Source organism: Mus caroli, chromosome 8 (assembly GCF_900094665.2).
Source record: "Mus caroli chromosome 8, CAROLI_EIJ_v1.1, whole genome shotgun sequence".
NCBI lineage: Eukaryota > Metazoa > Chordata > Mammalia > Rodentia > Muridae > Mus > Mus caroli.
This window is the reverse complement of record NC_034577.1, coordinates 76,280,072-76,292,214: the sequence shown is the minus strand read 5'-3', so window position 1 is coordinate 76,292,214 and position 12,143 is coordinate 76,280,072. Positions and strand designations below refer to the sequence as shown.

General features: G+C 46.8%; 1 protein-coding gene across 1 annotated transcript in view; it reads right to left on the bottom strand.

The window, feature by feature from the left end:
- Rtbdn (retbindin) overlaps positions 1 to 990 on the bottom strand; it is a 10,403-nt gene extending 9,413 nt beyond the window's left edge. The window contains exon 1 of the mRNA XM_021171053.2: positions 473 to 990. The gene's annotated coding sequence lies outside the window, so the exon portion shown is untranslated. The remainder of the gene's footprint in view (positions 1 to 472) is intronic.
- Positions 991 to 12,143: the final 11,153 nt, after the last annotated feature.

The window sequence follows — 12,143 nt, the reverse complement described above, 5'->3', positions numbered from 1 at the left end:
TGTAGACCAGGCTGGCCTCGAACTCAGAAATCCGCCTGCCTCTGCCTCCCAAGTGCTGGGATTAAAGGCGTGCGCCACCACGCCCGGCTGGATTTTGTTTGTTTTTTGTTTTGTTCTTGTTTTTTAATGTCTTTTATTGATGAACTCCCATATTGCCAAACCCTGTTCTACACTTGCACACAGCACATACTCAGTAAATGTTGAGTAAGGAAATTAATGAATTAATAATGCCTTCCCCTCTGGTAAGATAGCCCTGTGCAGCCCAGGGTGTAGGGAACTCCTGCCTCTATCTTTCTGTGGTCAACAGTGGCATTACAGAGGCCCTAGGAACCGAGTTACAGGACCCATCTTTTGTCTGGGCTGAGACAGGGTGGTTGTGGGTCATATTTATCCTGTTTGTGGGTTTTTCCTCCCGCAAGACCCTGTGCACACACGCGCCCTCATTTCGTTCAGGGTGTTCATATTTCAGTACCGTGGACAGTAGCACGAGGCCAGCACCTTGGACAGCTTTTCCGATCCAGAACCTGAGAAAAATACAAGCCGGGAACAAAAGACAGTACAAGCAAGAGACTCATTGAGATGGCTATGCTGACCAAAAGAAAGAAAGAAAGACACAGACAACAATAATACAGGCAAAGGCGCAAACGTGAGGATCAACCAAGAACACACTGACCCAGACCTCGTTGTGGTCTCCGTTGTCCGGCAGAGGTCGCTCTAGTCCAGAGACCCTGCCCTCCAAGACCTTGGGTCAGTTACAGGCTGCCACCCAAGGAAAGAAAGGCCTTCCCGTTCTGTCTAGGGTTCAGATGGTGTTCTCTCCAACTCTGAGAAGCATGGTCTGGTTTGGGCTCAGCAGAATGATTACTGGGGGCGGAGTAAGAATCGCTTCATCTGCCCCCTCCCCAGCTACCAGCTAATCGTTCTTATAAATATATCCTGACCTGGCCTGACTCCTTAATCCTGACCACGAGGCTGAGACTCTGGAGGGGCTGCAAGACTTGAGGGACTCTGCCCTGTGGGAGGCAAAGGAAGGAAGTCTGTGTGTATATATACGTTTTTCTAAGGGGGAAACTCCCATGAGGTCCAGCCTTTTGCTTGAACACGTGACTCTGGAAGAATGCATCAGTGGAGATCTAAGGGTGCCCTGGGGTGGAGACAATTTCCCACAGAGAAGAGAATATTCCTTCGAGCCGTCCCGTTGGGGGGATAGTCTTTTCAGGGTTCCCAAAGATGTCACCTATTGGATCTTTGAAGAAATGCCGCCTCAGGACGGGAGAAATTGAGATGAAACGTCATCTTTCAGACATTATCTCTATTAGGAGTGATTTTCAGGGTGAGGGGACAGTTCGTCATAGCAAATGACACGCTTGTGAGAATGTGTCTCCTGTGTGTGTGTGTGTGTTGGGGGGGGGGGTTCTCTAGTCTCACCAGGAATTCATCTGTGAGAATAACTCCCCTAGGGATCTTTCTTGGGTTGGAGGGTCTGTGAAAGACTGTCTTGATAGGGTCTGTCTTCAGCATGCCTCCCTTAGGGACATCTGGTGACTCCACCCACCCAACCCCGTTTACCCGCCCCCCCCCCACCGGACCCCCAGCGCGGGCAGCGGTGGCCGAAACCCGGCTCCGGCTCCCAGACGCAGTGACGGCGCCGGGCCCGCCCCGCTTCGCTCCGCCCCTCCGGGCCCCCCCTCGCCGGCCGCCGCTGCGGTCCCGGAGGCTTCTCTCTCCCTCCCTCCTCCCTCCTCCTCCTGCCGCCGCCTCCCTCCTCCCTCCCTCCCCCGGACCGAAATCGCCGCCGCCATGGACGATTCTGGCCTGATCCGCCGCCGGAGGCTGCAGGTACGCTGCAGTCCGGGCTCCAAGGAGGGGATGGGGTCGGTGCCCTGGGGCGGGGCCGAGCAGAACGCAGGAGAACTTGCACCAGGGTCGGCCGTGGCGCCCCTTCGTACTGCCAGAGGATGCTCTCGGCTGAAGAGTGCTGTGTCCGCGAGTCCTGGCAGCGCGGACCCCGCCCCTCAGGCGTCGCCCGGGTATCCCGGAGGCTGCAGGAGGGGCTGCATCCTAGCGCGCCCCCTCGAGGATGGCCTGGGTGGCGCCTGGCCCCTCCGGAGTCGGAGGGAGAGGGGGCCTAAGGTTCTTGCCTAGGCACCTGGCCAGTCTGGGGGTGAAGGTGCAGCAAGAAAAGTTATTGCCCCAGGGTTCGAGCCCCTCGGGGCCACCACCGCTCAGAGCTGTAAACATGTTTGTTCGTAAGCCTCGCCCCTCACCACCTCCAGAACCCTTCCTAGGCTTGCTACCCTGAGTCCTCCATTCACCTGTCTGGCTGGCCACTAGGACACTTCCTACTGCCCTAATTGGACAGGCACCTAGACAGCCTCCCCACTTCCCAGTCCACCTCCTTCACTACAATACTCCCACCACACACACACACACACACACACACACACACGCCCGCGATCCTTAAGTCCAGCCCAGCTTGTAGGTGGGCGGGAGCGGGAGCGATTTTTAGCTCCTTGCAGTCTTCGAAGATGTTGGTTTCCAGGCTGCGCAGGCGCAGGAGCCGTGAGTCCACTGCAGAGTGGGATACTGAGGGTTGTTGGAGTGAAGGGGAAGGCTGGAACAAATCTAGTCCTCAGGAGTTCCCACCCCCAAAGTAGGTAGGGATTTTGAGGCTGAGATGGTCCTCTGAGATTTGGTGCTTGCCTTTCTGAGTTCATAAACTAACCTCATAGGTGAAATGATCAATGCTTCCCTCCTAGGGCTACCTTGAGACCGGTGCTTCTGAGCCTGCTTCTACTCCAGAATTTAGATTAAGTTAAATATGAGCTCAGTCTTTTGTCCAGTTCTAGGCTCCCTTAATGCACCATTTCTAAGATCAAGACCACGGAGAGATGACCGATCAGTAGAGCAGGGGAAAAGATGAGATTCAAACAGTAGGAAGGGCATCCCAGGAGGCTGGTTGCTGCTGAAGCAACCTGGTTAGAAAGCTAATTTGCTTTCAAACACAATCTCAGAGTCTAGGCTTCTCGACATCTTCCTCGCTTTCCCTTCTGCTCCCAGGGGTAGGTAAGGAGTATGAGTCTTGAGTACGGGAGCGAGCGAGCCGCAGCAAAGCTAGAGTAAGTACTACAGAGGCTAAGCGGGTCCATCCGCTCCTCGTGAAAACGCTGGAACTGGGCGGGGCCTGCGCGGGGTGTGTCCTGGTCCTCGGAACCGGCGCCGAATCCCATTGGCTCAACGCCACGCGGGACTTTGTCTCTGACGCAAGACTCCACCCCCAACCCCTTAGAATACCGCTTACCCACTTAGCTCAGGAGGTGCTATACAGATAGAGAATCCCTGCTCTCCGGAATGCGACCACCTGTGCCTTCCGAGCTAACTAACCGCTTTAACAATGCCTGGGTCCACTCACACGCATCGGTTCCATCGCTAGGCAAAAGTCCCACTGTCCCTCAGTGCCAGAGAATCGCCTATGTGGAGTTAGGATCTTAAATAAGAAGAGCTGATTGTTCGAATGTCCTGCTACACACCCTATGGGGAAAAGCAGAATTGTTTTGCAGACGGGGGAGAGGTGGCGTTTGTTTGACTCCAAAGATCTGAATTTCTCTTCTTTCTTTTTATATGAGTACACTGTAGATGTCTTCAGAGGGCTTTGGATCCCATTATAGATGGTTGTGAGCCGCCATGTGGTTGCTGGGGATTTGAACTCAGGACCTCTGGAAGAGCCGTCAGTGCTCTTAACCGCTGAGCCATCTCTCCAGCCCTCTTCTTTCTTTTTATCTTTTAATGTTTTTGAGATAGAGTCTCACTGTGTAGCCCTGACTGGCCTGGAACTCACTATGTAGACCAGGCTGGCCTCAAACTCACATACATTTCCCTGACTCTTACTCCCCAATACAGGGAGGATCTAAATTTGTCCCTTTTTTCCACTCTGGAATGTTTATGGGGAGATTGCAGGTGAGGCCCGTTCCCACGACTTCTTTCCATGGTATTTAAAGATTCCTTACAGCTGTCTACCATGTTAAGTAACAAAGGTCTGGAGCCCTTGGCTCCATGGCTGAAAAGTCCAGGTCTTGGTTTTGCTAGGTCCATTGAGGTTGCCTAGTGTGGTAAGCAGAGACCAATTCAGCCTAACCCTGCCATTACAAGAGAGAAAATCTGGTCTGGATTTCTGATGACTGTGGCTCCCCTCCAGGTCAAGACTGCCATTTAAACATGCCCTATCTGAGTGTCCTTTGCTCATGAAAGTGGTAGGGTCCTCTGAGCCACTTTCTGTGGTGTGACATGTCTGTTTATAACTCTTTTTGTTTGTTTGTTTGTTTGTTTTTGAGGCGGGTTTCTCTGTATAGCCCTGGCTGTCCTGGAACTCACTTTGTAGACCAGGCTGGCCTCGAACTCAGAAATCCGCCTGGCTCGGCCTCCGGAGTGCTGGGATTAAAGGCATGTGCCACCACGCCCAACTTATTTATAACTGTTATAATTTACTACTTTAACATTTTATGTTTTAATTTTTACTCAAAAAAACTTCATTACTATTTTTAAAATTCATGTGTAAGGATCTTTTGCTTGCATGTATGTATGTATGCCTGTGCACTACATGTGAGCAGAGACCATGGAGGCCAGAAAAGGGCATCAGATCCCCTCAATTGGAAATGCTGTGAGCTGACATGTGGGTACTGGGGATTGAATCTGGGTCTTCTGCAAGAACAAGTGTTCCAAACCACTGAGTCATCTCCCCAGCTGAGAGAGACTGACAGACAGACAGACAGACAGACAGACAGACAGACAGACTGTGTGTGTGTGTGTGTGTGTGTGTGTGTGTGTGTGTGTATGTAAGCATGTGCCTTTGCCCATGAGTGGAGGTCTCAGGACAATTTTTTTTTTCAAAGATTTATTTCTCTTCTGTGAGTACACTGTTGCTGTCTTCAGACACACCAGACAAGTGCATTGGATCCCATTACAGATGGTTGTGAGCCTGGTTGCTGGGAATTGAACTCAGGTCCTCTAGAGGAGCAGCCAGTGCTCTTAACTGCTGAGCCATCTCTCCAGCCTCAGAACAACTTTTAAGAGTAGATTCTTTCCTTTTACTCTGGGGGTCCTGGGGCTGATCACTGGATCAAGCTTGTTGGAAATGCAATTAGTGCTGAGCCGTTTCTTCTGGCCTGGATTTAACTACTACTGGCTGAGCATATACCATATACCAGGACCACCCTAAAATGATAAAAATCTGCGTCATCTCAGAGGCTTCCGGGAGACTGGAGCACTTGGGAAGGTCATTTGTCAAAATCAAAAAAGTCAAAATTGGGATTTGAAAGCTGGACTTTCTTGTCTGAGATATCATAGAAGGGATTAGGATATGCATCTTTTTGTTGTTTTTGCACATGTATGTATGTGTCTGATGTGTACACATGTGTATTTGTATATTCATGTATGTGTGGAGGCCAGAGAATGATACCAGCTGTCTTCCTCCATCTCCCTCCTCTGTTTGTTTGTTTTTTTGTTGTTGTTGTTTGTTTGTTTGAGACAGGGTTTCTCTATGTAGCCCTGGCTGTCCTGGAATTCACTCTGTAGACCATACTGGCCTCAGACTCAAAGATTTACCTGCCTCTTCCTTCCAAGTGCTGGGATTAAAGGCACTGCCCAGCTACACCCACTGCATTGTTACTGAACCTACTTTGCCTAGGCCTGAGAAACATTATTGGCAAGATTGTAGTTACTAATCTCATTTGAACAAGGTTAGAGACAAAGTAACAACTTCATCCTCTTTAACATTTTTTTTTTAAAAAGATTTACTTATTTCAGGCAATACTGGCCCACTCTTTTAATCCCAGAACTCAGGAGGCAGAGGCAGGCAGATCTCTATGAGTTCAAGGCCAGCCTAGTGTATAGAGTGAGTTCCAGAACAGCCAAGGCTACACAGAGAAAACTTGTCTCAACAAAATATAACAAAAATTATATATGTATGTCTGTATTTGCACCATATTTGTGCCTGGTGCCTGTGGAGGTTAGAAGAGGGCACCAGATTTCTTGGAACTAGAATTACAGATGGTTATGAATCACCATGTGGGTACCAGGAACCAAACCTAGGACCTCTGCAAAAGCAGTAAGCGCTTTAGCAGACACATCTTTCTTTTGTTTAGTTTTTCAGATAGGGACTCACTATGTGGCCTTAACTGGATAGAGATAGCTATATAGACCAAGCTAGTTTCAAATTCACAGAGCTCCTAAGCTCCAGGACTAAAGACCACATCTAGACATCTTTTCTTTCTTTCTTTTTTAAAAATTTATTTATTTATTTATTTATTTATTTCATGTATATGAGTATACTGTCACTGCCTCACTGTCTTCAGACACATCAGAAGATGGCGTTGGATCCCCATTACAGATGGCTGTGAGCCACCGTGTGATTGCTGGGAATTGAACTCAGGACCTCTGGAAGAGCAGTCAGTGCTCTTAACCTCTGAGTCATATCTTCAGCCCTTCTTTGCCTTTTTAAAACACATTAACATTAGAAAATATCAGGCTGGTGAGATGGCTCAGTGGGTAAGAGCACCCGACTGCTCTTCCGAAGGTCCAGAGTTCAAATCCCAGCAACCACATGGTGGCTCACAACCATCTGNTCCAAAGATCTGAATTTCTCTTCTTTCTTTTTATATGAGTACACTGTAGATGTCTTCAGAGGGCTTTGGATCCCATTATAGATGGTTGTGAGCCGCCATGTGGTTGCTGGGGATTTGAACTCAGGACCTCTGGAAGAGCCGTCAGTGCTCTTAACCGCTGAGCCATCTCTCCAGCCCTCTTCTTTCTTTTTATCTTTTAATGTTTTTGAGATAGAGTCTCACTGTGTAGCCCTGACTGGCCTGGAACTCACTATGTAGACCAGGCTGGCCTCAAACTCACATACATTTCCCTGACTCTTACTCCCCAATACAGGGAGGATCTAAATTTGTCCCTTTTTTCCACTCTGGAATGTTTATGGGGAGATTGCAGGTGAGGCCCGTTCCCACGACTTCTTTCCATGGTATTTAAAGATTCCTTACAGCTGTCTACCATGTTAAGTAACAAAGGTCTGGAGCCCTTGGCTCCATGGCTGAAAAGTCCAGGTCTTGGTTTTGCTAGGTCCATTGAGGTTGCCTAGTGTGGTAAGCAGAGACCAATTCAGCCTAACCCTGCCATTACAAGAGAGAAAATCTGGTCTGGATTTCTGATGACTGTGGCTCCCCTCCAGGTCAAGACTGCCATTTAAACATGCCCTATCTGAGTGTCCTTTGCTCATGAAAGTGGTAGGGTCCTCTGAGCCACTTTCTGTGGTGTGACATGTCTGTTTATAACTCTTTTTGTTTGTTTGTTTGTTTGTTTTTGAGGCGGGTTTCTCTGTATAGCCCTGGCTGTCCTGGAACTCACTTTGTAGACCAGGCTGGCCTCGAACTCAGAAATCCGCCTGGCTCGGCCTCCGGAGTGCTGGGATTAAAGGCATGTGCCACCACGCCCAACTTATTTATAACTGTTATAATTTACTACTTTAACATTTTATGTTTTAATTTTTACTCAAAAAAACTTCATTACTATTTTTAAAATTCATGTGTAAGGATCTTTTGCTTGCATGTATGTATGTATGCCTGTGCACTACATGTGAGCAGAGACCATGGAGGCCAGAAAAGGGCATCAGATCCCCTCAATTGGAAATGCTGTGAGCTGACATGTGGGTACTGGGGATTGAATCTGGGTCTTCTGCAAGAACAAGTGTTCCAAACCACTGAGTCATCTCCCCAGCTGAGAGAGACTGACAGACAGACAGACAGACAGACAGACAGACAGACAGACTGTGTGTGTGTGTGTGTGTGTGTGTGTGTGTGTGTGTGTATGTAAGCATGTGCCTTTGCCCATGAGTGGAGGTCTCAGGACAATTTTTTTTTTCAAAGATTTATTTCTCTTCTGTGAGTACACTGTTGCTGTCTTCAGACACACCAGACAAGTGCATTGGATCCCATTACAGATGGTTGTGAGCCTGGTTGCTGGGAATTGAACTCAGGTCCTCTAGAGGAGCAGCCAGTGCTCTTAACTGCTGAGCCATCTCTCCAGCCTCAGAACAACTTTTAAGAGTAGATTCTTTCCTTTTACTCTGGGGGTCCTGGGGCTGATCACTGGATCAAGCTTGTTGGAAATGCAATTAGTGCTGAGCCGTTTCTTCTGGCCTGGATTTAACTACTACTGGCTGAGCATATACCATATACCAGGACCACCCTAAAATGATAAAAATCTGCGTCATCTCAGAGGCTTCCGGGAGACTGGAGCACTTGGGAAGGTCATTTGTCAAAATCAAAAAAGTCAAAATTGGGATTTGAAAGCTGGACTTTCTTGTCTGAGATATCATAGAAGGGATTAGGATATGCATCTTTTTGTTGTTTTTGCACATGTATGTATGTGTCTGATGTGTACACATGTGTATTTGTATATTCATGTATGTGTGGAGGCCAGAGAATGATACCAGCTGTCTTCCTCCATCTCCCTCCTCTGTTTGTTTGTTTTTTTGTTGTTGTTGTTTGTTTGTTTGAGACAGGGTTTCTCTATGTAGCCCTGGCTGTCCTGGAATTCACTCTGTAGACCATACTGGCCTCAGACTCAAAGATTTACCTGCCTCTTCCTTCCAAGTGCTGGGATTAAAGGCACTGCCCAGCTACACCCACTGCATTGTTACTGAACCTACTTTGCCTAGGCCTGAGAAACATTATTGGCAAGATTGTAGTTACTAATCTCATTTGAACAAGGTTAGAGACAAAGTAACAACTTCATCCTCTTTAACATTTTTTTTTTAAAAAGATTTACTTATTTCAGGCAATACTGGCCCACTCTTTTAATCCCAGAACTCAGGAGGCAGAGGCAGGCAGATCTCTATGAGTTCAAGGCCAGCCTAGTGTATAGAGTGAGTTCCAGAACAGCCAAGGCTACACAGAGAAAACTTGTCTCAACAAAATATAACAAAAATTATATATGTATGTCTGTATTTGCACCATATTTGTGCCTGGTGCCTGTGGAGGTTAGAAGAGGGCACCAGATTTCTTGGAACTAGAATTACAGATGGTTATGAATCACCATGTGGGTACCAGGAACCAAACCTAGGACCTCTGCAAAAGCAGTAAGCGCTTTAGCAGACACATCTTTCTTTTGTTTAGTTTTTCAGATAGGGACTCACTATGTGGCCTTAACTGGATAGAGATAGCTATATAGACCAAGCTAGTTTCAAATTCACAGAGCTCCTAAGCTCCAGGACTAAAGACCACATCTAGACATCTTTTCTTTCTTTCTTTTTTAAAAATTTATTTATTTATTTATTTATTTATTTCATGTATATGAGTATACTGTCACTGCCTCACTGTCTTCAGACACATCAGAAGATGGCGTTGGATCCCCATTACAGATGGCTGTGAGCCACCGTGTGATTGCTGGGAATTGAACTCAGGACCTCTGGAAGAGCAGTCAGTGCTCTTAACCTCTGAGTCATATCTTCAGCCCTTCTTTGCCTTTTTAAAACACATTAACATTAGAAAATATCAGGCTGGTGAGATGGCTCAGTGGGTAAGAGCACCCGACTGCTCTTCCGAAGGTCCAGAGTTCAAATCCCAGCAACCACATGGTGGCTCACAACCACCCGAAATGAGATCTGATGCCCTCTTCTGGTGTGCTGAGGACAGCTACAGTGTACTTACATATAATAAATAAATAAATCTTAAAAAAAAAAAACTTATAAAAAAAAAGAAAAAGAAAATATCTACAATTCATCATCAGAGAGGCTTCATCCGGTAACTGATGGAATCTGACGCAGAGGCCTACAGCCAAACATTAGGCAGAGTTCTAGAACCCCTTGGAAGGTGTGGGGAAGATTGTAGAAGCCAAAGGGGTCAAGGACACCACAAGAACATGGCCCACAGTGCCAACTAGCCAGGCCTCTTAGGGGCTCATAGAGACTGAATGGACAATCCAGGAGCCTGAATGGGTCTGCACTTGGTCCTCTGCATTATGCTATCTCTGTGTAGCTTGGTGTTCTTGTAGGACTCATAATAGTGGAACTGGGGCTATCTCTTTCAACTGCTCCTGAGACCTTTTTCCTTCTACTGGTTAACCTCATCCAGTCTTCATATGAGGGTTGTCCTGGAACTCACCCTGTAGACCAGGCTGGCCTCAAACTCAGAAATCTGCCTGCCTCTGCTTCCCAAGTGCTGGGATTACAGGCATGCACCACCTCTGCCCAGCTTGTGTCCAGTCTTATTGTAGCTTGTCATGTTTTGTTTGGTTTCTGTCTCTAGGAGGCCTGCTCTTTTCTGAAAGGAAAAGGAGGAGCGGTTTATCCAGGAGAAAGGGGAGGTGGGGGTGAGTACTGGAAGGAGGGAAACTTGTGGATCTCAAAGGAGAAAGAAGTAAGATACAGTATATACTTGTAATCTCAGCACTAGGCAGGTTGAACCAAGAGGATCCCTTTGGGTTTGAGGCTGGCTGGACCACAAAATTAGTTTCAGGATATCCTTAAATAGCTAGCCTATAAGATCCTCCTGCCTCAGCTCCCTTCCTCCTGCCTCAGCTCCCTGACTGAACACTAGCATTACAGGCTTGCTGCACCCTTTCCAACAAACAAGATCTCCCTCAAGTGTAGATGCATAAAGTCAGTAGGAATTATTACCACTGCTGCTCTTAAGAAGGACTACTTGGGGGGGCTGGTGAGATGGCTCAGTGGGTAAGAGCACCCGACTGCTCTTCCGAAGGTCCAGAGTTCAAATCCCAGCAACCACATGGTGGCTCACAACCATCCGCAACGAGGTCTGGCGCCCTCTTCTGGAGTGTCTGAAGACAGCTACAGTGTACTTACATATAATAAATAAATAAATCTTTAAAAAAAAAAAAAAAAAAAATTTTAAAAAAAAAAAAAAAAAAGAAGGACTACTTGGGGGTTAGCGGGTAAGAGTATTTGCCACTAGCCTTGAGCGCTTGAATCTAATGCTGACGATGCACAGGGCAGGAGAGCACCATCTCCACAGTTGCACTTGATCTTCAGGTGGGCACACGAGTACATAAATACATGCAGTGTTTTTCTTTTTCTTTCTTTTTTTTAAGATTTTTTAAAAAGATTTATTTATTTATTATATGTAAGTACACTGTAGCTATCTTCAGACACTCCAGAAGAGGGAGTCAGATCTTGTTACAGATGGTTGTGAGCCACCACGTGGTTGCTGGGATTTGAACTCCAGACCTTTGGAAGAGCAGTCGGGTGCTCTCACCCACTGAGCCATCTCACCAGCCCTTTTTTTAAGATTTATTTATTTATTATATGTAAGTACACTGTAGCTGTCTTCAGACACACCAGAAGAGGGCATCCGAACTCATTACAGATGGTTGTGAGCCACTATGTGGCTGCTGGGATTTGAACTCAGGACCTCCGGAAGAGTAGTCAGTGCTCTTAACCTCTGAGCCATCTCTTCAGCCCTGTATTTTTCTTTTTTCATTGCTTTTTTTTGTTTTGTTTTGTTTTGTTTATGGTTTTTTGTTGTTGTTTTTTTGTTTTTTTTTAATGTAAGACAGGGTTCCTCTGAATAGCCCTGACTGTCCTGGCACTCCATTTGTAGTCCAGGCTGGCCTATCCTAGAACTTAGAGATTCCACTGCTTCTGCTGCCAGACTGCTGAGATTAAAGGCATATGCCATCACATTCAGCCACTTTTTTTTTTTTAATTAAAAAAGCTTTTGGCAGGGCTGGAGCGATAGCTTAGTGGTTAAAGGCACTGACTACTCTTCGAGAGGATCTGGTTCAATTCCCAGCACCCACAAAGTGGTTCACGGTTGTCTGTGACTAGGGCTCCAGGGGATCTGACACCCTTACTTAGACAGGAATATAGACAAAACACCAATGCACACAAAATAAATTTTTAAAAAATTTAAACTCGGGCAGGGCAGTGGTGGTGCACGCCTTTAATCCCAGCACTTGGGAGACAGAGACAGGCAGATTTCTTTTCTTTTCTCTTCTCTTCTCTTCTCTTCTCTTCTCTTCTCTTCTCTTCTTTTCTTTTTTTTTTTTAAAGATTTATTTATTTATTATATGTAAGTACACTGTAGCTGTCTTCAGACACTCCAGAAGAGGGCGCCAGATCTCGTTAC